Here is a 27,872-nt window from a genome sequence, read left to right as displayed (position 1 = left end):
TCCTCCAGGTAGCCTTTGGTGCTCTCTGTTTATCAGGAAACTGATCCAGGTTCTGTGGGCAATCCCAGCCATGCTCCCTGGAGTCTCCATCCTCACCGAGCTCCTGAGCACTAACAGCTTCCAGCTGCTGGGACAATGTGTGCTGCACATGGCCCAAATGGGGGCTTTTCACACAGCCATCACATCTGCTTAGCAAGAAAGTTCCTTTCCTCCCCAGCAGAAACACCCCAGCAGCCCTTCCAGTGCCATCTGGGAAGAATAAGTGGTGCAGCAGGGTAATTCTGTTGTCTCTATGCATCCAGGCAGAATTCCCAAGTTATTCCACCTGAAAACGTGTCTCCTGCAATGGCCATCAAATGGATTTCCAACATGTGCAGAGGAGCTGTATGTGCTGTTTTGATTCCAGGCTAGCTTGAGCAAAGAGTGAGGGAATCCAACAGAGAGGGAAGGTTGTCTTGCTAACAGGAGTATGAGAAAAGAGGGAAAATATATCCAGGAGAGCAGATGAAGATGGATTATGAAAATACTAGACTTGAATCTCCTCCTGGCTCAGTGGTATAAGAAAAGAATTGGCTCCTCCCATAAATATTTTTACTCCCCAAATAAAATTATTACTCAATTTATATTGATATGATAATAGTGAGTATATAATATATATATATCATATTATTTACTCCCTAAATAAAATTATTACTCAGTATTATCATATCAGAAATAGTCATTTCATAGATGCATTCCCAAATGCTTAATATTCCAGTCCAAATTTTTCTGCTTTTAAATGCTACTTGAAGAAAAAAATGTAAATATTTATATATATTTACATACATAAATAGTACATAAAAACTACTTTCTAAAATAAATTAGAGGCAGCTTTCTCAACAAAACCAGTTTTCATAGTGCTTTTTTCCTTCCCATCCTTTATCCTGGGTGATATTCTTGGCTGAAATTCCCAAAGAATGTCACAATTTAGTAGCATTTACCTTTGTCATTCCCGAACTTCCCTCTGTAAGAGTCCAGCTGTGATGCCAGATCCTCTGCTGGGTCTGCCCAACACCTGTGCAACTCCAACAGAAAACACATCCTTTCCTCACAGGTGGCATCCCAAAAATGGGATGAGGAGAAACAAACTGGGTAACGTTGCATCACAGCACTTTCCTACTAGAAATTAAAATTCTTGGCTGTTAGAGTTAGAGAAGGAATTAAAGAATGCAGATTTATTAATCCCAGTTGTTCAAATTCCAGCTCACATAACAGCTCTTTTCCCATGAGCAAAGTTTTTATGCTAAAATTCCTCTTTTGGAAGTGTCTGGAATATTTTGCTATTACTTAGTTGCTCATGCTGAGCAATTGATTTTTTTTCTTGGCTCTAATCAGATGTTATTGCTTTCTCTTAATTTACTTTTATGGCTGTTTAATGAAGGCTGCTCCTAAATGGTAGAACAGAATCCAGAGGATTTAGGGAGCTAGAAAAGCTCTTGGAATGTGATTTGTGGTGTATTTCAGGTAGGAGGGAGCAACTCTTGCTCTCCATTCTCCACCAGCCTGCCCAGCTCTGCAGATGAGATCATTTAGTCAGCTAAAAGCCGTCCCAAAGCAAAAACAACTTCCAGATGTTTCTCTAATTTTGCAGGACACTGAACTGTGAACAGTCGTTAAACTTTATCCCTTTTGCTTCCTGAGTTTTCCAAGACAGAAACAGATAAAAGAATGGGGGGAAAAACAAAACCCAAACCACTGCCAAGGGATAATTGTGCAGAGGAAAACTCTGGAGTAAATGTGTTTATTGTGGGTATGGAAAAGAGAAAAGGAGCAAAGTGCAAGGGCAAGGCTTGGAAGCTCAATCACTGTCCTGGAGAATGGGATCAATCCCAGTCCTGGCTGCGTTGGGAAAGTCAAGTGTTGGAAACCTCCCTGCAGAGAGGGATTTGTTTGACAGTTATCACCTCCCTAAAACTGGCTCTGATGGAGACTGAGAGCTTGAGATCTGTCAGGAAAAAGGGGTTTGCTGTTAAAATTAATCTTTACTTGCTGAAGACGAGCTCCTGACTCGTCATCCTCCCTAACCCTGCATAGCTACAGTGAGAATCAAGCATATTTTCTCCTAAAATCCAGGACTGTGAATTAAATCCTCCATAAAATTTTGATAAAGATCTTGCAGCTTCAACTTTAGAGAGCATGTACTTATTAAAACTCCTCCAACTCGATGTTTAGTACAATATTGACACCCAGTAATTAGTTCATCCATGATATCCTTCAGTTCTTTTCTGCCAATTAGTGCTGCAGTTTTCACTTTTGCCTGGCATAGAAATAAACAGAGAAGGTACCCATTAGATTTTATTCTATTACCTTTTTTTTTCTTTTTATGGTGGTTTTCCCATTTCTTTTTCATCCATTTAATGCTGGAAGATGTGGAAATTTGCCAATTGCCCCGACATCTACCCTGCAACACCTCTTGTTCTGGGGAGGAACAATTCAGCTCTGATCTCCCCAGATGATGCTGTCCATAAATTAAAGCAGGCTCAGTTTGAGGGACTTGATCTTGCTGCTTTCATTTCTCACGTGACACTTGAACAGAAAACCAAGTGGATTTTAAACAGCTCTAATTTGTATTTCCCAGTTAAGAACCAGTAAGATCAGTTGATGTGGTTGCAGCATTATTTGGAAAAGACCCAATACAGCCTTTTCCTATATTTTCCCTGTAAATGGTGTCATTTTACATTAATATCATCTCTGGTTTTGTGGAAGCAGCTCCTGTGTTTTTTTGTTGGTTCTCTGGATTAGACTGGCTGTTATGAATTTGACAACAGTTATCAAATCTCCCCTGCAGCAGATTGACTGTCAAGGATATGATGGTCAAATGTTTCACATATTGCAATCAAACCATTTGTGTTTGGTTTGAAGAATTCCAAAAGAAAGCTGTCAGCTAAGAAATGAAGTTGAAGTAGCCTGAAGCTTTTGGAGCATGTTGATCCAATTATGATGATCCACTCATATCCTTCAGCTTTTTTTTTTTTCAAAATCAATTTTCATTTTAGCTCAGGGGACGGGTTTTTTTTGGTAATGCAGAGAAACATCTGTAAGGGTATTTCAGATGTGTTGTTTCAGGAAATTTCTTTTTTTGTGTGCAAGAGACCATTGAACTCCACGCTGATTTTGCAAGTGGCTTTTGTCTCCAGTGCACACACATTTATTTTATACATTGTACATACATGTATACAATGCAATATGTACTAACCTGAATGGGAATTTTAAATGAGTTTACATGTGTTTAATCTGGTTGCTTGAACCTGAGGAGAAAAAAACTACAGCAAAACCCTGAGGGCTTAAACTGCCAGCACATAAGGATGGATGTAAAGAAACCTAAACCATGAGCATTGTGGAGGAGATTCCCAGCTGGTGTTTACCAGGAAAGCTGTTTGTCACCTGCAGGGCTCTCTCCTGGACAGACTCTGCTGCCATGACATGTTGACACAACAAGTCAGCGGTCAGCTCTCTCCTTTCACTCCTTCAGCTGAAAAATACCAGCTGAAACCACCCAGTATTTGTTATTCTGCTGCCAGGTGCTGTTGCTGGTGAGGTGATCCCTGTCCCTTGTGCAGCCCGTGGGTGACACCGAGCTGTGACAAGTGTCAGGGTGAGGGCAAGGCCATGCCCACCCACACTGTGCCCTGCCACAGGTGGAACATCAGAGCTGATCCGAGATTGCTGTGCTCATCCCAGACCAAGTGTTGACAGTGTTCTTTTCACATCCCATGGTGAGGATTTAACAAATGGCATTAAATAAGGAGATATTCCATGGTAATAAGAACCAATCTGTGTGGTAGCACCAGGATGATGGACACTGTTTGGGGTGAGGCCTCCAGTGTCCAACAGAGGCACAAATTCCCTGATGTTGGGAGTGGAGAGAGACCCAAACCAGGACCCCTTTGGTCAGCATTCCTGGTAGATCCAGTTCTGCTGGAGATTCCCACAGCCATAAATACCCACCATTCCCACAGCCATAAATACCCACCATTCCCACAGCCTGGTTCTCTTTTTGGGCAGGAGCTCTACAAATTCTTCAAACTGGCAATTAATTCACAATCCATACACCCACCAAGCTGTGAGTCTGATGACCTTTCAGAGATCCATAAATGCTGTTCAGGAACCTCCTCTATAAAATCTCCCCAACTTTACCCTTCTTTTACTCTAGGGTTAGTCCTCCAAATCTGAAATTTTACCTTTTCCTCATGGTTCATCTCCAAGCTTTATTTAATAATGATTCTGCTAGGAGAACACACTACCCTGAGATAAGGAGGGGCAGCCTGGCTGTTACAGTAAGAAATATTTCCAATTTTACCAATTATGTTCTGAAAGAGAAAAACTGTCATTATTTTAATCAAGACTTGTTAGAACCAAAGGTTTTTTGATGGGACTATGTGCCCAACCACCACAAACATGCTGTGGTAGCAAGATCCATGAAAATATACTCCTGATACAGCTGGTTTGGGGGCAAAATAGTAGATATGGCAGTTCTTGGGGCACCTGATTCCTTGAGTCGTCTGACTGTGGTGGCAGAAAGTCCTTTACACTGTTTGTCACCAAAGCCAAGGGACATCCTGCTCATTCACTCAGCACAGCCAGCTTGGGACATGTTCAATTGACTTTTGGTCTCGTGAGCTACTGAAAGACACAAAAACTCTTCATTATTGTCAGGTTTATGGAGGGGTTTAAGATCCTAAATGAGATGTTTATAGAGAAGTTAATCTTCTTGATTTTTGTGCCACCGTACCTAGAGCTGAAGGGCAAATTTAACCACTCTTTCAACAGTGTATTTTGTTAAATTGAGATATTAATATCAATTAGATGGCTGATTCTTTCCATGGTATAAAATAAGTCAAGGCATAATTGATGGTACTTAAATATCTTTGCACCTTGCAATACTGGATTTGAGATATTATATTGACGAAATGCTGGTTTTCAGCAGAAATCAGGTTTATTTTCTTTTAGTTCTGAAGCCCTGGAATTTCTCAAGGAAATGAAGAGTTTATTTGATATATCCCAAATATCCATGAACAGACTCTAAATGCTGACTTTACCAGAAGAGAGCTGATTTGCACCAGTTGAAACTTTCAGCCCTTTCTCTCTCAAAATTTGCAGTAAGGGCAGTGCCCAATTCCCTGATGGTTTTACAGGGAACTGGATCAGCTCCATAAAGTTACCTGGAAAGGAACAGACCCACAGATACTGAACACCTTGCCAAGCATTTTTATGAACTGATGATGGAGAACCACACCAAGATCAGAGATCACTTTTCAAACCTTTTGGCCTAAATGTACTTTATCTTGGATTTAGAGTGTATCCATCAAACTTTGAAGTTAAAAAATGAACCAGCTGGGGTTTTTTGAGTCCTTTCACACTGTACAGTAGCACTGCTGTTTGACAGAATTATTCCAAAATCATTCAAGGTTTTATTTAACTGTAAATATTTATTTTCCATCAAAGGAAGGGATTCCCAGAGGTGGCCAAGGCATCCAGCTGGCGGCTTTTCAACAATATATTAATTTTTTGTACACCCTTTTCCAAGCTGTGCAGTCAGCAGGAGTCAGGAGCTGTTGAAGACAAGGTCTCCTGCAAAGGGCACATTTCTCATGGATAAACACGATGGGGCATATTCTGCTCTAGAAAGGATTCATCCTCATTTTCTTCTCCCCCTGACCAAGGGTTTGATTTCAGTATAAGGCAAAGCAAAACATTTGTTTCCAGTAAAAGCAAAGCATTTTGTGGGCTCCTGAATATTTCATTGGAGAATCTTTACCTAATTAAGGTAAATTTTCCGAATAGTTTATTTTTACAGTAGGCCAGGAATGGAAGCTGGAATTTGGGGCTCCTCCAGGAGAAACTAAACCTCTGTGCTGGCAAACATGAGAACAGCACTGCACAGATGTTCCAGACAAGGGTGGACCTGCATAAACACAGGAAAAAACCCTGTCCAATCTCTCTAGATACTGAATTGTACAAGGAGCAAAGCACACAAAATTAATACGGCTCATGATACTGAAATAAGGAAAATGCCAGTCAAAGTTATGATAATATGGAGTGTCCCAGAATCCCAGGATTTGGACAAAAACCTGTGTCAGCAGTTAATGACTCACTTGCAGAATGGGGTGATTAATTATTTTTCTGTGTGACCACCCGTGGATGCTTTAGCTGTGGCCTGGGATGGATCTGTGTTAGTGCTTCATGACAGCAAACTCCAATCGAGGATGAGAGACTGGGCTGTAATTAGCATTGTACAAGAAAATACCGAGCAAAATATTAGTTGCCTACACATCATAAATTTGACCCACATCAAATCATTCTGTGGCCATGCCACGGAAGGAAAATTTCACAGCTGGAGTTAAAGAAGGATCCAATCACTCTTCCTACATGTGTAGGGTTATTTGGATAAATGGAGAAAATAGGTTTCTTGAAGCTACTGGCATCCCAACATTGAACTGGGTGAGGTAGAAAAGTTCAGAACTTGACTGGACCGGATCCTCAGCATCCTGCTCTGGCTGTGAGCAGCAGATGGGCCTGGGTGGCACCTGGGGGTCCAGAGGGGTCCTGAGGAGACACAAAATGCTGATGGTTTGCTGATGGATGAACAAAGAAGGGCATGTTTTAGTTGTATCACAGAGGGAAAAAAAATCTGGTACTTCAGCATAGCCTGGAGGCGTAAACACAGGGAGATTTGCAAGTGGATGTAAAGTGAGTATTGCTTAAAAATAGGCTGAGGAATGAAAAGGCAAATAGTGTGGTGGTATTTTCCACAATGTTTAGGTACTCATAACTCTAATCAGCCTGGGGAAGGAAATGAATAATTCCCTTTAAATCACATTGAATACCAGAGTAGGTGGCTACATAGGAGAGAAGCAAGGAGAGCAGAAGGACCATGTGAGGTTCAGGCAAACCCACCTGACCCCCACTGGCTGAATCTCAGCCCCAGAATGTGTTTTTGCACCACGGCCCTGATGATCCAAGCAAATGTTTTGGGGCTGTCCATTGGTGTTATCTCCTTAAAGGGAGGAGGGAGATCCTTGACCCTTCATGTTCTCTGCTTTAAGCATAAACCCCCTTATCAAAACCACGCAAAAACATTGTGCAACTTTCAGAGTTTAGCTGCTTAAATTTCCAACCTGAGCAAAAAGAATAATGTTATTTACTTATTTATTTGTTTGTTTGTTTGTTTATTTATTTATCCCTGCACCGCTGCTTGGGGGCAAACACATGAAGATGGAGAATTTCCCACTGGAGGCTTTTGACTCCAAGTTTAGAGGAGTCATTAGTCACGTCACACATGCCAAGTCTGGTGGAATTTGGCAGAGCTGCTTAAAGTTTAACGAGGGCGAAGGGATGAACCTTTACCTCAGCTGTGCCGATGGTTACAATGCAATGATAATTCATCAGGAGTTTAGTGCTCAGCTTCCTATTAAAACAGCCCAGCCAGGCAGGATCAATCCCTACAAATCTGCCAAGAAAGATACAACTTGGATCAAACAATAGCGTTTTCACTCAGGCTGCACAGACACAGTTTGGCTCTGATGTGTTTTCCCGGGCGAATTACAAAAGCAGGATTTGGAGATTCTTCCGTCTCGGGAATTAAATGCTCAGAACTATTGGCTGTCAACTTGAAGAATGTTAGATCTGCATCTCTCCACAATTGTCTTGAGTTTTTTGGAATGGAGCCCAGATATTAGCAGGGGGTAAATAAGACAAAAATTGACAACAATGTGCATTATAGGGTGAAGCGTGGAAGCTGAGGTTTAGATGTGAATGGTTAATGGATTTCTTAGAACTGTGGTATTTGATCTGAAGCTTACCATGTTTTTCAAGCAGATTCACCTCAGCTGATCTCTGAAACCTTAAAAAAAAGAGAAGTATATTTTATTCCATTTGAACCACTGCAAAAATACAAGGTAGTGTTTATTAACATGGCATGATTTTGGGGCTTGTGCAGAACTATTCTATGATGGTTAAAAATATGTTTTAAATGTGCATGGTTATAAGTTTGTGTTGGTCAGACTCAGTTTGGCTGTTGGCACAGACTACTACAGTAAAACGAATTCTGCTTGGTCAATTAGGGGTTAAATATCTGTTATTTCCAAGTGTGTTTGTGTCATTCCCAAACTCCTACTTTTGTTTTTACAACATACAGTGGGTACAAGGTTGTGAGGTCAGACTGGGAGTGATTCTGCATTTTCAGAGAAGTGGTTTTTGTTTTTTTTTTTTTTTTTTTGCTGCCTTATGTGTTTGGACTGTAAGAATGTTTTTTCTCTTCTGTGGCATGAGCTGTGCTTTTTATCCTACAGCATCTTTACTAGGGATGAAAAGGCCCAAGAAAATTTGATAATTTTGCCACAGATCCAGTGAATGAACAGCACAGCTAAAATAGGGCAAACTTGTAAAAGACCCCATTTCAACAAGTTTCTAAGGAGCACAAATACAAATACCTCCATACAGGCTGCAAGCAACATAAACAAACCGAAATACACATTGAAGCTCAGTTCAGCCAGGTACCTCAGCCTGAGGTTATTGAGATGTGCTGTGGCCCTCCTGAATCCACAGGTTTGTTCACATCCATGCACATTTATGGGTGTAAAAGCTCTTTGTCCTGGCGAGCAAAGCCAAGCCTTTATTTCGTTCTCTTTATTTCCCTGCTGAAGCAAATTTTTCTGCCTCTCCCTGGACTTCCTTCCTTGTGAAAACACACTCAGTGTTGCTTTTCTGCAGGTTCTGGATGTGTTTGTGGAGTTTCAGTGAGTTCCCCACCCTTCCCCGTGGTGATGCTGCCCGAGCCTCTCTCCAAGCAGCTGATGATGCTTTGGGAGAGCTCAGCTGCCTTTGCACCAGCCTGGATTCCTTCCCACTGACAACACCAAGTTCCTTGGAGCCTGAGGTAGGTTTCTACTCAGATAAATCTGCAGACAGCAGTGATGAATTTGGGCGCACAGATTCTAAAAAAGCGTGCGCATAATGCCTTCAAAAATTGACTTTACTCAGTTGGGAAACATCAGCGCCCAGCCCTGTCCTGTTTTCAGTAACTGTTGTTATGTCCCAGAAATTTCATTTTACATCTGGAAACTTCTGTGGTTTTATTGATACAAACAGTTCTTGATTTTCCATTTTGTCTGGAAGGAATGGAGAAATTTTTAAACTTTGTGTTCCCACGATTGCAGGTGTGTATTATGGCACTGGAAAGGAAATTACTGCCATGTATTTATGGCTGATGGAGACCATTCAGGGGTTGTGATGTGCAATGAGAAACTCCCAAAAACTTTTTCAGGGCATGAATTTAGTAACAAACATAAACCTGAGCTTGAAAATGAGCAGCTGGGTTGCTCCATTTGGTGAGATCACACAGTCAGCAGGAGTTGGGCTGAATTGGAGTGACTTTGGGTCATGTTTTTAGCAAAGCCTAAGACCCTGTACCAATATAAACTAATAGCTTAGAGTCAGTGGTTTCACTATTATTAGGTCATTGGGTAGAAGAAAATGCTAAATGGAAATAATTTGGAATATACTAGCAAGTCCCAGGAAAGTGGGAGAGCAGAAAGGTCCAGTGCAACTTCCCCAGGATTCCTGTAAATGAGGGGTTTCCAGCTCCCATTGATCATTCCTCTTTGCACCATGTGTATAAAATAGCAATTTGAGGTTTCAGGAGTGTCATGTCTGCATGATGAGTCCATCAATTTTCTTTGGCTGCAGGTTTCCCTTCAGTGGCTGGGAAGTAAATTATGAGAAGCTGAAGGAGAAAGCCGTAAATTATTGGGCTCTGCCAACTTCAATATCCGCAGCCTGACGGAGCCTTGATTTGACAACAATCTGCTTGTCAGTCTCTCTTGCAAAATATTAACACGCTCAATTATCAAATGTGTTATCCAACTGTTAAATCTCACGGATGGAGCAGTCCAAAGTCCAGGGTCAGGCTCCGTTTCTGCTCCTGCGGCAAAGCATCTGCTCAGGCTTGGGGGCTGCTCCTTCTTGGCCCCTGACAGCAGCTTTCTTTAGGGTTAGTTGTGTTTTTTTAGGGAGTTCAGGCTCTTTCTGTGAGAAAATTGGAAAGAAAGGCACAAGTGTTGTTGCTTGGTTGCCCCGGGTGCAGTTGGAGTTTCTGGGAACAGTGCTCCCCAAATCAGCCTCTTTGAAGAGGCAGAAAACAAATTATGTGCTTTTCAAAAGCCCCACGTTTTGAAGGAAGCACCAGCTTACCTTCATGTAAGAGCATTTTACTAAATCAAGTGTATTCTAATCACCAGCAAAAAAAATCTCTTCTTTCTCTGAAAGACCCTTTGGGAAAACCCTCTCACTTTAGTAGGATTTTATCCATCCTCCTGTACTTTTCCCAGGCAATGGGAATGAACATTAGTCTGTCTCCTCATGCTGTAAATTATGATGGGCCACTGTAGATAAGGGGTTTGTGCTAAACATTAAAAACAGTCACCTGGAAACAAATGAAAGCATGAGTAATAACCACATGCAAATTTCTCCCCCATTTATAACTTGCTAGTAAATGCTGACATTTGGAGAGAGGGAATGCAGTACAGGAGGAGGATGTTGGGTTTTGCAATTACAGTCCCAATCCATTCTCAAAAGATTAAAGTTTTACACAGTGGTTGTTCTCGGGAAATTTGCTGAATCCTAATATTTAAGATGAAAGCATAATGAAGGATGGCTTTTTTTTTTTAAATTGTCTGATAGGCTTGATTTGCCAGTTCCCACTGAAGCAAAACTTTCCTCTGACTTCAATTATCAGTAAATTGTGTTGACCTCAATAAGGGTTTTTGCAGAACTGGACCCGTAGCATGAATAGGCTGTTCTGTGCAGAAAAGTGACTGCATGAAAATGGCATCTTCTTACTCATCAGTTCTGCCTCCCGAGGGCACACGAGCTGCTGTGTCTGGCTTTAATGACAGAAATGAGGTTTTGCTGCTCTTTCCTCCTGTGAGACCTCCAGAGCTGGTGGAACAGGCTGGGAGTTGGTGCAAGAATGGCAGAATTTGGGTGGGAACAGCTGTGTCCCCTTGGTCCCCCACACCCAGAGGGGTCTGAGCCCCCAGGCTGCACCCCAAAAAGGTGTGAGCCCCAAGGCTGTCCCCCAAAAGGGTGACAAAACCCAAATCCCTGTCTGTACACGACAATGAATCAACCATCCTTTTCCCACTGGGCTACTCCAGACCGGGAGCTTTAAACGCTCCCTGTTGGACATCCTCCTGATTTATTGCATTTGTAAAGGTGACCTTAAATATTTTAATGGTAATAATTCTTTCAAGGGTTTAAATCAGTAAATGTGCTGTGTTCATATTTTGGCATTATATACTGTAGGCAATTTAATCCATATAAGCAGTTTCAGTGATATTAACACTGTAGGCAAACTGATACTAAAGTTTAAATGTCAGAGAGAGTTTCCATATTACATCTAGTGCAAACAAAGCATTTTTTCTCCAAGTACTGAGGCATAAAATACCAGGAGATAGTAAAGACAGAGAGTGCCAATGAGTCTGAAATAAATAGGAGGTGAAATTTATAGCATTTTCAAATATGTGCCCTATCCAAGGACTGCTGCAGCTGCACAGATCTATAAAATTAGAGATAAGAGAAAAACCTTGTAGCACTTCACAATAAATGCACCTCCACCAGGGTATCTATCAGGATTTCTGTAACTCCTTGGAGATTTACTATTTCACCTTGGATTTATTTCCCACTGTGCATGGCATGGTTGGTATTTCCTATTTCCTCCATTGCCCCACTCGTTATGCAGTGCCAGGTCCCAGCTGTAATCACTGGGCAGTGGCACCATGAGCCCACCCCGTGCAGGAGGGTGCAAACAGATCTGGGCTGGGATGACCCCACCAATATTTACCCAGTGGTGCTACAGGAGCTTGGGATCAGGCAGGTTTCCATCCCATGGCCCCCGAGATCTGGGTTTCTTCTCACACTCAATGGGTAGTGAAGACTTTAACTTTTTGGGGCAAAAAAAGCAAGGATTGGGTGAAAAGAGGTGCCTTCCATGATCTCCAGCTTGTGGTGAGGTGCTGAGTGCTGCCCATGTTGGGATAAATGATGCTGTGGCTCTCCAGGCCCTGGGAAGGTGCATCTGAGCCAGCCAAGCACGGCTCATAAAACCTGTGACAAATGGTCAAAAGGTTTATTGGCCATGTTCTGCTGTGCATGACCCCATAAACCAGCAAGGATGTGTGGAAACACGGGCTGTTTGTTAGGCTGTTTGCTTGTTAAATAACCTGACCTGCTCTGAAATCTCCTCTGGCATCACTGGGCTGAAAAGGGGGGCAACTCAGTAAAAATAAGTAAAGAAACCTGTGAATGATGTGTAGGAAGTCACAGGAGGAGGAAGCACAAGTGCTGTCAGGGAGGATGAGAGTGGAAGGGAATAACCACTGAGAAATAACATTTATGAGCTATTTATGCTCTTTTTTCCTAAGGATCCTTATCCTTGATTTAATCCCTCTGGAGGTCTGGCACAGCTTTGGTGACCATGACTCCTGGGAATGTTCATCACTATCACTTAGGTGGCAGGACTGTGGTACCAGGCCTGGCAGTGCATCTTTATCTCAAGGAATTTTGAAGGTGCTTCTGGCAAATTTAGGAAATTGGATATAAGAGAGAAAATCCTGCTCCTGTTGGGGTGGTGGAAATCTCCTCAGCCTCCATCCTCCCCTGTCAAGCTAAGCCCTGCCAGGCCTTGATGAGATGTCCCAGATCACAGACAAAAAGATCTCCAGACCCTATAGGAGGAAGGGACAGCCTCTGCCATGAGGAGTTTCTTTCACTATTCAGAAAACTCAAACACAAATAACACCTTCCCAGCTGTGTCATTGCAGCAAGGTGAACTTTTAGTGCTCCAGGCTGAAGGATTCCTCTGGAACAGCACTTCTTCCATCAGGAGCCCCTGGCAGCGTGATGTGACCATCACCTTCTCTGGCCACAGCTCCTGGGTGAACAAGTGACGCAATGCACGATTTGCAAACTCCAGAACCTGTCAAAGTGAGGAAAAAATGAATGTGCTCAAGATCTCATTGCAAATCTGCTGAAACAGAGCCAAGATCTTTAATTCATATTCACATCCCTAATCAATATTTCAAGAAAATCAAAGTGTAAAGCTCAACCTGTATAATCGTGGCTCTGCCTTCATCCTGATTGCACTTAATTTCATCAGGGTCACACTGAAGAGCTCAGGCTTGTTTAATTCTAAACTCCAATGACAGTCAGAGGAATCCAATTTTAGTTGTGGCTCTGTAAGATTTTTTTATTCAAAAGCAATTAAATGGCTTTCTCTGGCCTCCTTAAATTGACAAACTGTAAATAAGGGTTGTTTGTCCATAGGAAATGATACCACCATATTTAAAACATATATAGAATGACTTGTAATAACTGCTACTACCACAATAGATGATAAGCAAATAAATTAAAGTAACAGCACATAAAATGATGAATTTGGGTAGACTTAAGGTGATATAAAATAATTGGAGACTCCGCTGCTATTTCCATTTTTAATGGGGTTCTGTGGCAGCACGTTCTGGCAGAGGGGCTGGAAAGGTAAATTAATCTTTATGCATCATCATCAAGCAGTGTAAACACGGCCAAACTTAATTAGGACATAATAGATTGTTAAGAGTCTGCCCCTCAGAGGTGAGATTGCTCTGGCAAGTGAATACAGACTCTCAGGCAAGGTCTTCTTTAAAAGACTGGTGGTAGCTCTTCCATGCCTCTGACAACAAAGGCAAAGCCCTGCCAGAGAGGCAGCTTTCCACAGTGCCAGGGCAAAGCACGAATCTGCAGTGAAATATCAATGCAATGTGGCCTGAGGTTGTACTGCTTTGGCTGGAAAAATCCTTTACTGCAAAAATACCAACAGAAGTCACTGAAATCTCCACCAGGATGGATGTGCTGGGCATTCCCAGCTCTGATTCCCCCAGCCATGGGAACCCCATCCTGCTGGGCTGGACAAGCATGGAGAGGGAACTGGGCTTAAGTGGGTGCATAAAAATAGCAAAAATCTTACTTGGCATTCTGTCTTTTAGACATTATCGCACATTAAGTAGAGAAATGCAATGTAGTCTATTTTTCACTTCTGATAGTGGATTTTGTCATTAATCCATTCCTGTGTGATTTTCTGAGACTGTTGTACTGTGACCTCTCTTTCCATGGCAGCAGTTGAACTTACAGTTTTATATATCAGTATTTATTTATACTTTATACACATGCTCTTGCTTCTTAAATGGACTGAGTTCACTAATTGAACACAAGGTGATAATTTCTGGTTTAAAAGTAGCTGCAAAATGTAGTTGAGAAATCTCAAAGCTTTCTGTGAGAAATACTGGCAAACAAAATCTGAAAAGAAAGTACATTTTATTGAACAGTTTCAGTCTGGATTCAATGTCTGTACAGTGTGGACAGCAGAAAATTCAGGCAAGAAAACATATCGTAGACTCAGGGGAATTTTAGTTGTGTCTGCTTTAAAAGTCATTTTGTAGGATGGGTTTGGTGTGTCAAGGTCACGCTGCACAGTGGCATGAACTGGCCAGATGTGGAGATCTTTTTCACACTGCCAAATACCAAAAGGTGTCTTAATAGCTGGGAATCAAACTGCAGCATCATCTTGAATGCCTTGATTACTCCAAGGCTGCTTTTGGAGTTCAGCATTCTTGATTTTATTTCCTGATAATTGTGTTAAGAGTTTTCTGCTGCTCAATTGCCTCAGGAATTAGGAGATGGTTTTGAGAGCAGGGGAAGGACTCCCCTGCTATCACAACTCTCCAGGGCAGAAAACATTTCTCATTATGGAAATTATCATGGATATTGTATGAAAAGGGGAAAAAAACAATTTCAGAGCTGTAGGAAAGGTCTACTGCAGACCACCACACTGGACTCTTGTTAATCAGGATAAAAACAGCAGAGAAGACAAAAACTTTCAGTTCTCAGCTTTATTTGATCACTACCATCCTTGCAGAGGGGTTTTATGTACTTTAATTTCTATTTTAAGTCTTTAATTCACTTTTTAATTCCCTCTCTGCTAATTTAATATGTTTTGCTCTTTGTTTGCACCACCTAAAACTAAACCAACTTAATCCATGTATATCTCAGAGTCAGACTCCACCCCTGCATTTGCTTTTGCATTTCCACTCTTTGGTAATAGCTTTTACAAGCAGACCAGTTTAAATTCTTAATTTTGTCTAATTCCTCTAAATGCACAATGATTCTTCAACTGGAAAGGAAAGAGAGCAGCTCAGAATGATCCATATGTTGAAGTACTGTATTTTCATCATTTAAATGATAAACTTCCCATCAAATATCCACAAATGTACATTCATGACTCCCATCCAATGATCCATTGGCCAGAGGCACATACATTGTTTTAATTTATTTTGGAGTAAAGGTGCTTTCCTGCCGAGTTCGGATAAGCTTGCTATGCACCAAACAGATGTTCAATAAAAGAGACTTTACTGAATATGACAGAGAAACTCAGGGAAAGAGGATGAAGGAGGGAAAATTACAGGATGTATGGATTCCTGGTTCATCAAACAAGAGGCCACGCTTTTAATCGGGTCTCTTTTATGGATGGAGCAGAAATGGAAGAGCAGGAACGGGGATGTCTTGGAAGAAGGTGACACCAATGTGTTGCTCGTGGTGGATTAACTTTGGCAAACCCACTGCAAGACCACACCAAGTCTCCCCATCCTCTGATGGGTCCAGTTCCTCCCATCATGGGAAAAACACCTGCAAAAATTCAATTGCAGGATCTGGGAGAATTACAAGGTCTGGAGGTGGGCATGTGAGGGTTCCTTCCCACTGTGTGGAACAGTCAGTTTTGCTCTCGGAAGGAAAAAGTGATTCTTAAACCAACCAAGCCTTGCATCTATTCAGGCTTTTCCTGTCTGGAGAAAGGTGCTATGTGAGGAGGAGCTGAGGAGCACAAAGCCAGCCTGATTCATCCTGAGATCAAAGAGGGAATGCTGCCTTTGAGATAAAGATGGCTCTGCTTTGAAGGGTTTCTCCTTTGTTCAGGGATGTCCACCCACCACTGGCACAGCTCCTCCTCAGAGACACCCACCAGGAGAAAAGCACCTCCCCTGCCTGCTCCAGGGAGCTTCACCTCCAATTTTTGGATGTCTCCATCAAAGGGAAGGTTCATCCCGGACCTTCTCCCTGCCTTGGAGCCCAGTGGGGATGGGTCTCCATCTGGGACAGAGAATTGACTCCGCAATGCAATTTTTTAACCTGGAAAATTTTAACACCACACTGGAAACTTTCTTATTCACAAGATGTGAATCCCAATCTTGATTTGTCAGGGAAGGGGAATTGATATTTTCCACCCAGCAATCTGCTATGCTTGTCCAGGGGCAGTTCATAACCAGCTTTCCTCATTCTACCTTCCATTATGGATGCGTCAATGTGGTGAAAACTGGAAGTATTTAAATATTTTTGTGGGCCTTTTGGTAAAATCTGATGGTATAGAAGGGGGAACAGCTTCTGCAGGTGCAGCTCTTCCATCAGTGCTCTCCATCCAGATTATTTGATGTTTTCAAACTCAGTCTTAATAGTAGTGGAAATGCCTTGGAATGTGGTGTAGGGCAATCAACAAGTGACCTGATTTGGCTGCTGAGGCTTTCTCTTGGTGTAATGGAATGGAGAGAAAAGGTAACAAGGGGTTCCTGGAGAAGGGACCTTTATAATCGAATTTCATAAACTTTCATTCAGGAGATTCTCAGCTTGGCTTAACTCTCCTACATTCACTTCTTTAGAAGGAACTTCTTTTCTACAACCTACAAAATGTGTATTTTCCTGTAGACATGAGATAATAAAAGAAAAGTGAGTAGGATACATGGGAAAAGACAGCAAAAAATGGATGGCAAAAGAGGATCTGAGGGAAATAAAAGGTCTAAGTGGTAACTGGCATCAGACCTAGCTACTTATTTTTTCTAAGAAGCTGCTGAGATGCTGATCTGGATATTTACCAAGGTCTTCCTGGGCAGAACTTGCTGGTGTCATGGTTTGAGCCTGGCACAGAGCCAGTGCTCCCTATGAAAATGCCTCACTCTGGCGTCTGCTGTGAGATGTGGCTAGGAATAAGCAAAACAGGCTCTAACTTAAACATAAAGAACACTTTATTACTTAAAATTACAGGAAAAATAGGGAAAGACTATAAGGAAAAGAAAAAAAATTGAAAACTTTACAAAAACTACTTTTCTTCTTCTTCACTCTCTGACTTTCTCAATCTAATACATTCTCTCAAAAAAAAAAAAAATACTAACTGCTCAGCTCGGCACGACACTTTAGTATACTCAAACTGCAGTTCATGAAGAGGAAAGGAGTTTTTCTCGTTCTATAGGCTTCTCGTGGAGACACACTGAGAACTTCGTGTGCTTCTCTGTTACTTCGGCACTGCCCGGGGAAAAAAAGTCCTTTTGCCGCTTGTGACATGTTCCTTCCATGCTCAGTGCTTTCACCACTGAGACATGGCTAGAGCTGCTTTTAGGGTGGTCTTTCAAGGATGCTTTGTCTCACTCTAAAAAGGCACAGTCTCTGCTTTTGGGACAACTGTCCCCCCCATATTTTTCCAACCCCCTGGGGCCGGGGGGTCTTCACGAATGAACTTTCTTGGTTTTGAGGTACTGCCTCTCTTTAAATGCAGTCTGTGTCACAGGAACAACTGAGTCTATGGCTACAAGAAAAAGTTTAGCCAAAAGGCTACTCTAAATCATCTCTCCCCATCTAATTATTTCTACAATTTCTGGGCTAAGTCATCTCATCTCTCATCTCTTTTCTTATTCAGCTTCGAGGAGGATTAGCATTTTTGTAAGGCCCCAGTCATGCAAGAAAGGGTTAAAAGTTTTCAGTCTCTTTGCTGTCGGTCTCGGAGCGACTCCCACGCACGCTGCCTACACGCTGCTGCTCCGGCCGGACAGTCTTCTTCTTTCTCTTCTTAGCTAGCTGCTCTCCTGGGGGGGGGGGGAAGCTGGCTGCCCGATGTCTCGATGTCTCTTGGGGCTCCCCCACCCTTCTATCTTTGAGAGCCCCCTCAACTCTCACTTCTGTCCAGGCCCCAGGCCTACTGCATGGCTGGCCCCTCCCCGCCCAGCAGCAGCGGGCCGGGCGGGGGAGAGAGATCTGAACTCCTCGCCCGACGATGTCTAAAAGAGGAAGTGCCAGGGCAGTGCTTTGCTTTTAACCCCTGTGTATTCTCAGAGGTGTGTCCAAACTCTACTGGCTACACCAGGTGTCAGTATGAAACCCAAAACTTTCATTGGTTTGACCACAGCTTCCCAGAATTCCTACTTCTTCTTGGTCAAACCATGACAGCTGGTTACCAGCAAATTGAGATGAGAAATTACCTCAGCTGTGGGACTGTGATGGGCTTCTCCAAAATTGAGATTTGTGAATTTGCAACAGGGAAGCAACACTGTCCCTTTAATAATAAATTTTTGTATAATTTATTATTAAAACCACCAGCCATTCAGAACCAAGGATCAATAAACAGGAGTTTGCAACATGAAGTAGGACCCTGTGTAGACTTTCTGAGCCATTACTACGTGTGAGTACCTACAAGCGTTCAGGAGCACCAAGTCTCCACTGCTGCTGATGAATTCACACATGATGCTGAAGTTTCAAAACACTGAAGCCTGGACAATATTTTTCACAAGATGGATTGGCATTTTTAATAATTCCCAGATCCCAAACACATATGAAATGAGCCCTTGATGAGAAAGGTCTGATTACAAATAACCTGCAGAGAGATGAAAGTTTGTTTTTAATATCTGCCTTTGACTTTCAAGAGGCTTCAAAAGAAGGCAAAGACTAGAAAACAGTTTGATTTAATACTGTTAGATGTGTGAAATAAAATGCTGGACAATAAGAGATGTAAAACAAGCAACAAGTGCAAATGACTTAAATCAAATTAAAGAGCTAATTGAAAATAATGGAATTAAACCCTTTTTTTAGTTGTTTTTATTCATCTGGTTTTCAGCACTGTTTGCAACAGCATTTTTTTTTTTATCTTCTATGCTTTGAAGAACAAACTTTCTCTGCCATGAAAGACAATGATTTTAATCAGGCTGTGAAATGTCATTCTCTGGGGATGTGGCTGTTAAATGCCAGCGAGGAAGAGAAGCTCCATCAACACAAACCAGCAGGGCAGCCACGGAGTGAAGCAGCCTCGGTGTGTGGAGCTCTGATACAACATCCTGATACTGGGATCCTTCAGCTCCCATCTCAGTGATCCTCACCAACACAACCTTGCTTTCATTCTCTCTGTATCTCAAGGAATTATTTTGTAACACAGACACAGCTTCAACTGAGCAAACCTTTGGCTCCACGAGGAACCACGAGGTATCTGCTGGTAAATCTCTGTTTTCAGAACAGATCACCCAATGTGGAGTGAGCTTTTGTTGGTTTTGTTTAAGCAACTGAAGGGAAATGGTGTTTGCATGAGGGTATTTGGGTGTTTTTGTACACATTAAAGCAGAGGAGTGACCCCTCTGCAGTGGGGTTGGTGCAAACCTGCCTGTGCTGCTCCTGGTTCTCCTGGGAGAGGAGGAGTCCCAGCAGGAGCATGACTGTCCTCGTGATTCCTCACTGTCCCTGTGGTCCTTGCTGTCCTTGGGTCTCCTCAATGTCCTTGGGCTCCTCACTGTCCCTGTTGCCGCCGGCACTTATATACAATCACGAACAGGATTGTACTATTGTTATTTATCACGTCTACTGCTTAAAAAACTTTTTTGCTGTATATGCAATGCTAACAGAACTTCTACTTAAAGCCTACTTTTTTTAAACTCTCTCTTAAATTTTCTCAAAACTCTCTAACTTTATAAATCCCAGCACCTGTGACTCTTCACTATCCTTGGGGCTCCTCACTGTCCTTGGTGCTCCTGTCTGTCCTTGTGGTTCCTCACGGTCCTTGGGTCTCCTCAGTGTCCTTGAAGCTCCTCTCTGTCCTTGGGGCTCCTCAATGTCCCTGTGGCTCCTGTCTGTCCTTGTGGTTCCTGTCTGTCCCTGTGGCTCCTCTCTGTCCTTGTGGCTCCTCAATGTCCCTGTGGCTCCTGTCTGTCCTTGTGGTTCCTGTCTGTCCCTGTGGCTCCTCTCTGTCCCTGTGGCTCCTCACTGTCCCTGTGGCCCCTCGCTGTCCCCTTCTCTCACCCTGCCTTGCAGTGCCAGTTTGACTTCTCCTTCCTCTCCTCTGCCCCCTCCCAAGGCTCCTCCTCATCCTCCAGCTGGGTTGGAGCTCCAGGGCAGGGATGGCTCAGGTGCATTTGCCCAAAGGGCCCGGAGCTTTCAGTGCTTAGAAAAATCCTGCTGAGCAGAATCGAGGATTTTAAGGGTTTTATCAAACTTAAATGATGATTCTGTGATTGCAGAGCACATCTGCAGGGGGATGTTACCCACAGACCTCGAATGAGGCTTGGCTTTGCAGAGCAAAATTAAACCTGTTATAAGCATTTTGTACAGAAAATTCCCCCATAAAACCCTGTCATCAGCGTTCAGAAAGCTTCTCTCTTTTTTTGACTGCAGGCTCACAGAAATAACTTCCCTGTGGAGTTCAGAGCTGGGCAGCACAGCAGGCTCAGCTGCTCCTTGGCTTTAGAGGTTATTTTTGCTTCACCCCATCCTGCACAGCAGCAAACCACGCTTGGAGCAACCTGCTCTAGTGGAAGGTGTCCCCTGGAATGAGATGATATTTTAATTCCTTCCAACCCAACCCACTCTAAGATTCTGTGATTAACTTTTCTGCCTTTCTCATGGGCAGCTTAATTTTAAGACTTGCAGAAGAACAAGGGGAAAACCAACTGAGACAACACGAGGACAATTCCCCTGCATGTGGAAATGTGGGGTTTTTTAAATGAAATTATTTCCCCTGTGTACTGCTACACTGCCTCTTCATTAGAGGGACAGGAGAAGTGTGTGCTTGCTCAGTGCTGAGCTCTTATGGTGTGCAGGAATTGCATAGAAAAAATCATTCCTGGTGCTAAAAACCAACCTGACACTGCTCCTTGAGTTTGGTGAAATATCTAATCAGTCTCAGTGGGTTTTTCAGGAAAAGGAATAAATAAAATAACAGGAAGAAAAAAATAAAAAAAAGAAGGGGGGGAAATAGAGAAGAGAGAAAACCCACCAACCCTGGTGTGTTCCCATAATAAAGGGTCTAAAAATGCCCCACTCATTGATGCAAAATTACACTTATTGTTTATCCTCCTTCTACTTCACACAGCTTTATACAATACACACCACGAAAAATACAAGCAAACAACCGACACATTAGTTAAGAGACCTTCCATTTTACTTTGGCAGTTCACGATAATGGAATTTAATTGTGGAAAAAGCTGAATAATTTTAGCTGAATGTCATTTGGTTCATTCAAACTGGGAATCAGGGACATTTTTAACAAAGGTTTTCAAACTTCTTTTGAAATCAGGAAGCTGCTGTGCACAGATAAGGGGAGAGGTTTGAGGATTCTCTATCAGAAATTTCAAGGTTTTTTCCATCTGCTTTTTCACATTAACTGGTAATTATCCAGAAAGGCACATAATAGTGCAGAAATGACAGAAGCTGACAAAGGTTTTCCTAAGATATGTAAATTGTCAGTGATAGGCAAGGTGCAACAGAAAGGCTTTCTACAGCACAATTATTTATGCCAGTTTCATTTGCTTTTAGGTAGCACTGATGGTTCTACCCCACTGCCGCCTTTATCACAGGCACTGCACATTCCCTCACCACCAGCACACAGGGAAGGTGGCAAACACTGAGCTTGGAGCTTGGTGGTCTCCTCCAATGCCTCTATTTTCTATTAAATACGAGCACAAGGGGCTGTGTGTGGAGATATTTCTGAGGTGGTTATAACCTTCCCCTTCATTCCTCAGGCTGCTGAAATAAATTAAGGATGTGATCCTTCCCAGTGAAGCAGCTCCCTCATGGTGGTGGTCTCAGAGCCCACCTTCCTCACAGCAGCTGTTTGAGGCAGGAGGTGTTAGAAGGGACACTCAGCTGTTTGTCTCCGAGGTTCATTAGCCCTCTCTGCTAATTGCCTAATTGCAGCAGACAGATGAACCCCTCAGAGCCGCCCAGACAAAGCCCTTTCCTCCAGCTCTCTCTGTGCAGGGGTTCTCCTGATGCGGTTGGAAAGGTGGGTGGTCGGACCATCACTCCTTTTGCCTTTGGAAGATCATTCTGGGAATGTAGAACTGTGGAATAGTGTGAGCTGGAGGGGACCTTTTGAAGGTCATCCAGTTCAACCCCCTCAATGAGCAGGGAGGGCTGATTTGGGTACCCTTAGGTTATACTCCTCAAGGGAGGAAAAATCCCCTCTCCATTTTCCACTGAGGCTCAGGAATTATTACCCATGGCATTTCCAACATGCCATCCCCTTGCCCTGCCCCAGCAGGTCACCAAGCTGGGCTCCAGCTCCTGAGCAGGGTTTTACAAGGATATTTTAAGTCTCTGTTGTACATGCAGAGGGTTTTGAGAAATGCCCCTTTGCCAAAGGAAAAGTTGGGCTGGACTTCTCAGCCCTTTTTGGAACTTGATTCTTATTTAAGTAGAGAGTAAGGGGCTGTGCTGGGAGAGATTCCTGCCTGACCTCCCCCTCATCCAGCTCATATCAGAATTATAGGTTTTAATTAACTTTTCCTGGGAATAGGACTTCCCATGTAACTTCACATGTACCAAGAGTTTGTAGGATCTTTAATGGATGGAAAGACTTCACCTGCTGTAGAGGCACCAGAGGAGTTATGGTGGGATAATCACCTCCCATCAGCACCAAAATGATGTTAAAGTGCCCTGATGGGAGGAGTTTCCATGTGTTTGTGGGGGTGGAATTAATTTCCTTTATGGTAATAGTCCCTGAAGTTAATGGGTGCTGAGAGAAAGGAAACAAGATGCAACACAACAAATTTGTCTTTAAAAAAAAAACCAACAAGATTGCATTTGAAAGTCAATGGGCTTTGTTATTAACTCTAAGGACCTTTTCTCCTATCTGGTGCTTTGTTTTCCCAAATCAGGGAGGTCAAACTCGAGAGGAAGGATTTCACCACCAGAGCCTTTGGGCTGCAGCTGCTGCCCAAGCCTGGGTTCCTTCCCAGCCTGCAGGAACCAGCCTGGGGTTGCTTGTTCTCCTTATTTTATTTGATTTCTTTCAAGACAGATTTTATTCCAAGGGCTTTTATGCCATAAAGATTCAACAAAAACTTCCAAGAGCTTCTTGGTCAGTGCTGAACTCCACCAGGGTGTGCCAGCTCTGGGGGTTTGGATGAAACATTCAGGCAGCCGATTTTTGGGGGCTGCAGCCCCAAAATATCTCCTGTGCTTATGTTGTCCCCATTCCTGTTAATTTTCAGGACTCCTTCCTTTCCCTGTGCAGCCCCTGGTAGTGCTCCAGCTGCTGACACTGGGCTGTAGCTCCTCTGAATGCTGTGAAAGCAAAAAAAGCATCAAACGTGCCTGGGTTTAAGCAGAAGTTGATCAATTATTAATTGCAAAGGAAACCCCAGCTCGTGCTCAGGGGAGACCCCAGGACAAGATGAGGTGGGGAACCAGATCCCAAGCCCAGCTGGAAATGGATTTTGGGAATATGCAGGTGAATTAAAGGAGGTGTGTGGGCCAGCAGCATCCTGCTGATGCTCACACAGAACATTTAGCATATTAAAAAATTGCCTGAGTGGTAATTACATCCTTAAACTTTCTGGATTTCCTTTGGTTTTACTTTTTTTAGGTTTCTTTTTTAAAATAAAGTTTAAATTAGATCAAAAACCACCAGGCCTGTGAAGATGGTCCCGGGTGGTTTGTGCACAGCAGAGCTGAGGACTTTGGAGTTGTCATGCACAGACATCAGGTGAGAGCTGGCAAAAAGCACTTTGAAAAGGCACAAAGGCACTTAAGGACAGAAACCCCGAGGATGCTCAATAAACAATCACAGGAATGGTGCCTGTGCCGTGAATGTGACTTTGCCATTGTTGCACATTTCTGCTCCTGTTTGTAATGACAATTTGGCCACTGTCTAAATACACAGAAATGGCCTGAATGAATCATCTGGATTATCTGATGTTAGTTTGTGTTTTTGGAGGTTTTTTCTACAGCCTCTTGGTAGACTTTGAAAGAAGAAAAGGGGAAAAAAAATTAAACATATTTCAGAGTAATTGAACTGTGTTCACATTAACTTACACTAAAATTATTTTTAATTAAATGAACTTCCCCTGTTTGTAGCTGGAAGGTACTTGTGTGAGATAAAAACTCCATTCTAATAACGCTGAGACTCACCAGCACTTAATTAGCATCACAACTCAAGGCAGAGGGAGCAGGGAGGTGGATCTGGGTGGGATTTTGGGAAGGGATGTTCAGCCCCCATCCCAGAGCCCACCCAGCGCCTCGAGGAGCACCGGGAGGGGAAATCACACCTAGGATTTGACACAGTTTGTGGCAAAAGCAATTATAATTAACATTATATTAAATATTAAGTCAAGATCATAAAATGTTGATTGGTACTGATTAGCTGCATAATCCATAATTAGAAATCACTGCACCCTTCAGCAGGTACTGTAGTGCCTTGCCTGTGATTTCACTGCTAAATTAAGCGAGAGTGATTCAGCTTTTGCCCTGAGTTTGCTCCTGCATTTCATTTAGGGCAGAAGCACATCCAGGTAAAGAAAGGCACAGGATCTGTTTCCACTCTGTCTGCTCCCAAATCACCCATCCATCTGCTCCCCACCCTTCCCATGCCCATGGAGAAGCCATGGCCAAATTGCCCTTGACCACTCTCAGCTCTGCTTTGGATATCTCTAAAAGATCTAGGGAGAAGCTTTGGAACTGCCTGGGATTTGTTGGAGTCCCCATCCCTGGAGGAGTTCAAAATCCACGAGGATGTGGCTTTTGGGCACATGGGGTAGTGGTGGCCTTGGCAGTGCTGGGGGATGGTTGGTCACAGCGATCTTAGAGGGTTTTCCCAGCCTAAATGGTTCCATGACTGGATGGAATTCTGTATCCTCTGAAAATTCCTTGGGCATTTCCTCACCCCAAACAGGGACTGCAGAGGGCTGAGCTGAGGCTGTGCCCTCCTGGCTCAAGCCAAAGTGAAGCAGCATTAGGCAGCTCCAAGATAATGATTTCTTTTTGGCCCAAACTCAAAATACACCTCAGGACACCTCAGCAAGGAGGGAGCAAAAAGAGATTCTTTATTCTGATTTGATTTTAGAAGACCAAACCCATCTGTGCCTCACTCTTTAATGGGGTGGAAACAGGGACCCTGTGGGGAGGTTGGTGGCTCTGGGCTGAGGAGCTGCTGCAAGAATGTGAATTATTCGGGGTGTTTTCAAGGCTTGCTGCAGCAGCCCTGCTTTCCCCTAATTTTATGGGTCCATTTATCCTGGATATCCATTTGCAATGGATAATGTCATCATCACACACTGGGAAACGCTCGAGTTTTGTTGAAGTAAAGAACAAAGTCCCCTAAACCATGAGGTTTTATGTCTTTCCTGCTAATTTCAGTCACTGCCTTGGCTGGAGACCCAGCTGTGATTTTCCACAGTAGAGCTGGATAAAAATAATAAAATTTGGTGGATAAAATCCCAAGCCCATGGAGCTCCAGCAGCCTCCTTGCAGCCGAGCTGATCCAGAGGGACCCTCGGAGGCTGCGCCGGGCAAACCCAGGGCAGCAGAGAGAAAACACATTGTGGCAATTTCCTCTTTTCCAAAGGCACTTTGGAGTCGTAGGGATGAAATCTTTTCATTCCTTCTGCTGTTATCTTTGGCTCTGATTAGCAGCGCCTGGGAGTGGAGCTGAGGTTCTGGGCAGAGCCTCAATCAATTCAATCAATGCGGCCGTGACGCTCCAGCGATTCTCCCTGACCAGGGCTGGGTCTAAAGGAGGGCACAGGGAATCACAGGGAATGTGGGGCAGGAAAGCTGGGCTGAAATCCCTGTTCCCTGGGCTGGGTATCATGGAATGCAGCCCTGGACTGGCTCAGGGAGGCACTTGCACTCATACAATCATTCCCACAACATTTCAATTATTCTCCTTATTGTATTAATGACCATATTTTTATTTAAATATATTTTTAAATATATACAGTATATTTCGATATTATATATTTTAATATGCATTAATCTATTATATATGTGTGTGTATATATGTACATATATACATTTTTATTTTAAATTAATGAGATGGCACAGACCATATATATATAAAACATGTATTTCTATATAATAGGTATTAATATATACATTGATTTAATAACATAATATGATATGATACAATACGATAAAATATAATATAATATAATATAATATAATATAATGTGATATAATGTAATGTAATATAATATAATGTAATATAATTTATTTATTTATTTTGATATATTTTTATATATATATATATACACACGCATACATTTTTATTTTAAATTAATGAGATAGCACAGACCATCTCCATTTTGAGATCTATTTTTGGCTAGTCCAGGGAATCCTCACCCTGCCTGAGATCCTCGAGCAGCCATGTATCCTAAGAAGATCTTTGTCCCACTACAAAGCATCCAAACCCCACTGATATTCTTGCAACAACCTGGAGTCACCAGCAAGCACCAGAAAATGCTCCCAAACCTGGTGTGTTCTTTGCTGAAGCATTGAGAGTGTAGGGGTGACCTCTGAGTGAGCAGCTAAATAAATAAATTTAAAAATTTAAGAAGATTCCCATGCCATGACTATCAAAACCAAGGTATTTCCACTCTTTTGGCATTTTCATTTTAAAAAGTAAATATTGTAAAAAAAATAAAAGCAGAATGTCCTCTCTCTGTCACCCTGCCCTGGGCAGGAGTGCAGGAGGTGCTGGGCACAGGGTGCTGCATTCCCAGTATAAAACTGGATTTGCATCTCCTGCCTGGGATGTACAGCAAATCCCCCCATCCAGCAGACAGCATTTTGGCTTCTGGAATACTGAAAATGTCTCTTTTTCTGCCTGCAGAACCAATGCATTAACTCTGAGAAGGGGCAGCAGAAGGAAAGCCTGGAGCTGGAACATCCTTTGAGCAACAGCAAAGGAAGAGAAAGCAAAACCACCCCTCTAAGATGGCTGCAAACAGAAGGTCTCTGCAGCCCCTCCTTAAACACTGAAGATATTTTCATTTAAAATATCTACTTAAAGGCAGGTTTAATCTCAAAACGGCATTTTCCACTTAAAAAAAAAAAAATCACATGCACACAAAAAACCCCCACCTTCAAAAATGTCTTCAGTTATTTCTCCTTCAATTTTTTTTTCCAATTAAATTAATTTAAACAGAGTGAAAAATGCTTTATGCCCTGAGAGCCTGAAACCTCTGGTGTCAGCTGAAACGGGCACTTGTGCTCTCAGCTTCAGCCCTCGCTGCAGGCACCTCTGCTTTGAAGCCTTTGAAGTGTTTGTGGCACAGGAAGAGGCTCTCCTCAGAGAACACCAGTTATTTTACAGATATTTAATGTGTGAAGTGTGTGTGCCTGTGTTTGGGTTCGGATAACGGGGCTTTCACAAGGCAGGTGGGAAAACAGGGATGGGATCCTGACTTGCAGAGCAAAACCGAAGGAAAAACCACTTTGGAGCATCTCTTAAGCTGCTTCCAGCCTTCACCAGCACCGCCCTGAAGATGCGGGTGAAATTATGAAATTATCTGACCTTCAGAGGGACCAAAATATTTTTTTAGTATCTTTAGAACTCACTCAGTCTCCCAGCACCAGGATTTCCCTTAGAGGAAAAGATGCCACCAAAAAAAGCCTGGGGACACCAGGAGCAAGGCGCTGGGGTGCCCATGCCCACAGGGCAGCTGGAACCACTCCTGAGCTTATTCTGGGGCTGTGATGCAAAAGTCTTGCAAAAAATTTGA

At 42.8% G+C, this 27,872-nt stretch overlaps 1 long non-coding RNA gene across 2 annotated transcripts; it reads left to right on the top strand.

Annotated features, from left to right (window-relative positions):
* Nucleotides 1–8,757: 8,757 nt before the first annotated feature.
* On the top strand, nt 8,758–27,282 carry LOC135447785 (uncharacterized). 2 transcript variants are annotated; one of them, XR_010440319.1, is made up of 2 exons: nt 8,758–8,917; nt 26,981–27,282. It is a non-coding gene; the product is annotated as an uncharacterized LOC135447785 (long non-coding RNA). The 2 variants fall into 2 exon arrangements; XR_010440320.1 differs by lacking the exon at nt 8,758–8,917 and adding an exon at nt 23,743–23,857.
* The last annotated feature ends 590 nt before the right edge of the window (nt 27,283–27,872 follow it).

This window comes from Zonotrichia leucophrys, chromosome 4A (assembly GCF_028769735.1).
Source record: "Zonotrichia leucophrys gambelii isolate GWCS_2022_RI chromosome 4A, RI_Zleu_2.0, whole genome shotgun sequence".
NCBI lineage: Eukaryota > Metazoa > Chordata > Aves > Passeriformes > Passerellidae > Zonotrichia > Zonotrichia leucophrys.
The sequence above is the reverse complement of the archived record's forward strand: the minus strand, read 5'-3'. Positions and strand labels throughout refer to the sequence as shown.